Below are 5,164 nucleotides of genomic sequence, written 5' to 3' on the forward strand. Positions count from 1 at the left end.
CTGGGTAGAGTAATCTTGGCTACATAGGTCCTTGCTTTTCATCACTGAATATTTTATGCCAGTCCCTCTGGCCTGAAAAGTTTCTGTTGAGATAAAAAATATGAATAATAAAATGGCAATAACTACACATCTATCAACAATTACTTTAAATGTAAATGGATTAAATGATCAAATCAGAAAACATGGAATGGCTGAATGGATAAGAAAACATGACCCTTACATATGCTGCCTACCAGAGACTCCCTTCAGATTGAAAGATACATAGAGACTGAAAGTAAAGGGATGATAAAAGGTATTTCATGAAAATGGAGACAAACATAAAAGCTGGAGTAGCAATACTTATAAGAGACAAAATTGACTTTAAAAGAAAGGCTATAACAAGAGACAAAGAAGGACCCAATAATCCCTCTTCTGGGTATTTATCTACAGAAACCCAAAACACTATTTCAAAGGGACATGTGCATGCACTATGTTAATTCCAGCATTATTTACAATAGCCAAGATATGCAGGCAACCTGTGTGTCCATTAAGGAATGAATGGATAAAGAAAAGGTGGTCCATATACACAATGGAATATTATTCAACCATAAAAAAGAATGAAATCTTGTCATCTGCAACATGAATGGACCCAGAGAGTATTGTTTGAATGTAGTAAGTCAGGCAGAGAAAGACAAATGCCATATGATTTCACTTACCTGTGGAATCTAAAGAACAAAATAAATAAACAAAACAGAAACAAATTCATAGATATAAAGAATATTTTGATGGTTGCCAGATGGGAGGGGGTTGGGTGGCTGGGTGAAAAAGGGGAAGGAACTAAGTACAAATTGGTAGTTACACAGTAGTCATGGGGATGTAAAATATAGCATAAAGAATATAGTCAATATAATCATAACTATGTATGGTGTCAGATGGGTACTAGACTTATTGGAGTGATCACTTCATAAATTATACAAATGTCTAATTACTATGTTGTACACCTGAAACTAATATAACATTGGATGTCAATTGAAATTGAAAAATTAAAAATTATTAAAAAGATAAAAAAGAAAGAAGCCATATCTCATCTGCCCACTTTCTGTATTTGGAAAGCATGGATATCCTTCCAAGATCAAGTTTGGGAGTTTCTCTCACACCCTGGAACATGTAGAGAGGCAACAGGAGAAAAGATATGGTGATTACTCTAGTTTTTGAAATTTATACTATAAAAAACTTTTAAGTTTGATTAAATTACAATGAGTGCTCTATCTTTTCTCTAGAGCATTGGTATTCAACTGACTATGATTTTGTCCCCAGGAACATTTTAGCCACCGTCTACAGAATTTTGTTGTTGTTGTTGTTGTTGTTGTTGTTGTTGTTATAACAACTAGGAGGAGAAGTGCTACTGACATCTAATGGGTAGAGGCCAGAGATGATGATAAACATCCCACAATGCACAGGGAAGCTTCCCACAGCAAAAAAAAAATAATAATTGTCCAGCCTCAAATGTCAATAGTGCCAAGGTTGATAAATCCTGCTCTAGATATGTTTCAGTTTCAGTCTAACTGAATTTTTTTGTCCCTGAGATCAGTTTAAGAGGATTTTATCATGGTTCCTTCTGATATATCATTATTCTTCCCATATTTAATGGGGCAATCATACCTACGAGCCCAAATCAGATTCTATCTCTTATTTGAAGTAAACTCCTAAAGTATTTACGCTTCGCAGGGACTACACTGAGTAACCCTTGAGAAACCTGAAATATAGATCTCTCAAGCACCTCTTTCAGAGATTCTTAATCAGCATGAATGAATCTCTATATGTGATCACTCTCCAGATGATTCTAATTAGAAGCCACCTTTGGGAACTAACCTAGAGAGACATCTGTAGTCTTTGTTGAAAATACAAATTATCAGGCCTATTCTAGAGTTACTAAATCAGAATTTCCAGGGGTAAGACCTGAGAAGTTGTATTTTTAACATGTGTCCTCATATGACTCTTAACTTCAGGCATGTTTGGGAAACATTGACTAAGAGGGTATCTTAAAAATTCGTATCAGTGATCATGGCTTATAGAAAGAATAGCATCCTTTCATGAAGATGACATGGTGAAAAGAAAAACATAATGTTAAAAGCTAAATTCATTTCATTAAGGCCCCAGAGAAGCAGGAGCCATTATACTTTTGGCTACAAAAAGTTGAAGTCTCATAGGACACCATGGGAGGAAATGCTCGACATCTCCTCTGTGAAGATCTTGTTCCTAGAACTGTTGAAAATGTGCTTTGTAAAGATTGGTGTCATCAGTAACTTTCCTTTTCCATGGATATTGCAGAGAGAATTTTATCAGCCACTGCTCTGGATTCTATATCCAGATATGTGAACATTAACACAATGGTCAGTAGAGACCATGAAGAAAGGCAGACCAGGACCCATGACACTCTCCATTCTCTGCCAGGATTGAAGCCCTCCATGATTAGAATTCCCAAGCGACCTCATTACACATGGGCACAAGAACTCAGCCTTGAGATACAATCCTGGTAGTATTTCAGACTCAAGCCCTTTAAACATAGCTCAGCTCTGATGAACGTCTGGAGAGCTCATTTGTGTCAGGCTTCCCGCCATCTGATTAAGATCCCATAAGTGAGTCATATTTCTTAAGCAATGGGGTAGGCTAAGTGTTGGGCAGCCACAGAAAAGAAACTAATCATCCAGGTGCCAACTGCTCCATAAAGCTATGAGAAAAGCCTGCAGTACTTATTGAAAACAACTACTGCTGGTCAACTAATGCTGGTATGTGATCAACTGCAGACTCATACAATCTCAGCTTAGAAGAAATCTAAGCTATTATTTAATTCAACCAGCAGAAGATCAAATATTTACTGCATGAACCAGCTCAGTGGTTCCAAATCTGGCCACATGACAGATTATCTTCAGAAGGTTATTTCTGGGCCTCACTTCAGCCCTGCTGCACTAAAATCTCTAGGGGTGGCATGTGGTAAAATCTCTAGATTAAGGTTGTACTTTCGGTCTTTGGGCCGCTTTTTAAATGCCTCATTAAATTGTCACAAAACAGTTTCCTTTAACTTCCAGCCACTGGTTCTAGTTCAATTATCTGAGATCTGTCCTGGAAGTCTTCTGTTTTCTCAGTTAAGTGTCTCTAATCTTTCCACTGTTCAACATGTGACATAATATTGAGCCAAGTCCCTAGCATCTGCTTGGTCTCCCATAAATAAATGTTTTCTAGTATCAGAGCCCGGAAGAAATGCAGCTTTCTAGGGCAGAGTGGAACAGGCCAGCACCTGCCTCACATTCTAGATACCTCCTTTCCATTAGTCCGACCTAGTCGTTCCCATCTGCTGTATCACATTGACCTTACCTTAGCAAGATCTCAATCCCTCTTTGCAATTATTTTACATCTTCCTTGTCAAGTTCCTCTTCCATTTACCCACAAATACTAGTCAAAATGTTTACTTAACATGGTATTTAAGACCCATCTCCGATCCCCTTACTCATAGCCGATAACCATGCTCCTAATCCATGAAGAAAATACAGACCTACTGTATCCCCAACCCACCAAGTTAATATCTGACACAATTCATGTTACCAAATTACCACACATATCAAGGACTTTATCTAGTATCAATTTTGAGTAATAATGTCAAAAACATAAGCAACAAAGAGGCACAAAGAGAAAGAAGTCTGGAACATTCTGCATGGCTCCACAAGTCCTTCTGTCCACATTGAACAGGGGCCATCGACCCAGAAGAACAGATGAGGTCTCTAAGTGAGGTCTCATAATCAGAGGGTTCAATTATTAAATATCTCCATTTTACAGCCCAGAGAATCACAGAATTTATATGACATTTTTTGTGAACTGTGTCTCATAAATCCATAAATCCTAGATGTATTTCCATAAACAATTCTAAGCCAAGGACAGCTTATAAAGGACGTAAGGACTCTCCTGCTGACAAATATCATTTGTCTATTTACCCAAAGGAGCAGTTACCATATTTCACAAGGAGATGAGACCCAGTCATCTGCCTTCTTTTCTTCCCCTCAGAAGCATCACCTGGGCAATCAGGCAGAATGAATCTCACAGGCCTGCTGCTTTAACTCCATCCTCTCCAACATCCATTGCTATTTCTTACTTAGAAGAAGTCCTCCTTTACATTAATCAGGTGCTCTGAATATTATTCTCTCAGCTCTTCTTTTTCATTATGCCCTCAGACATAGCTTTCACTCATTTCTAGCTGCCAGCATCTTTCCCCTACCATATACTAAATATACTCATTCTTGCACATTTCAACACTATCCCTCAGTAATTTATTATCCCAGAGATATCTAATTTCCCCTTTCTTTACTATAAATTACTGATGCTTGTTTAGACCTAAATGTGATTGTTAATCATCACATGGGATATTTGGGTACTTCCTGAGCTATAGAAGACACTTTTTGCTTCCTACTGAATATCTCCATCCAGGTGTCCCATAAATGCCAAAGACTCAGAATATCCAAACCTAAAATTGTTGTCTCTAACTTCTCTTCCCCAACATGTGTTTCTGTGTCTATTTTCCCATTTTACTAATTGGAATATACATATACCAAAGATGTCCCTACTAGGAATTATGTGAAATGTTCCTTCTCCCACTGAGATTGACATCAAGTCAGTCAGTGAGTACCATTATTTGTGTTTCTGTAATGAATCTCAAATCCATTCCTCTTTCAGCCCCAATAACAGTGCATTAATTAAAGACTTTATCATGTAGGTTCAATAACTCAACACCTAAATTCAGTCATACCCATCCACAGTTCTCCATATTTTCCAGTCTTCAAAAGAAATCTCATCAACTCCCAAAGTCAGGATACACTAAGTCTAACATATTTTCCTAATCTGCTAGTTCAGAAACCTCATCAGTAAAAGAAATGAGCCAGTAATATGGAATAAGATTTACTCTGTGATATTACTTGGATACTGCATAAATTATTGTCATTTTGTTTTTGTTTCTGTTGTTGTTCTTTTTTGTCTCTATGACAGTTCTTACCCAGAGCCATAGAGTCTTTCTGATCTTCAATTCTCATGGTGACAGTTTTAAACAAGCTTCAGGGTGAAAATATCAAGATTTGTTTCAAACTCTAAATGTGTAATTTGGGCTGGTCCAAATTTATATGCAAAAATTTCTCTAGCA

Source organism: Rhinolophus ferrumequinum, chromosome 6, assembly GCF_004115265.2.
Source record: "Rhinolophus ferrumequinum isolate MPI-CBG mRhiFer1 chromosome 6, mRhiFer1_v1.p, whole genome shotgun sequence".
NCBI classification, from domain to species: Eukaryota; Metazoa; Chordata; class Mammalia; order Chiroptera; family Rhinolophidae; genus Rhinolophus; species Rhinolophus ferrumequinum.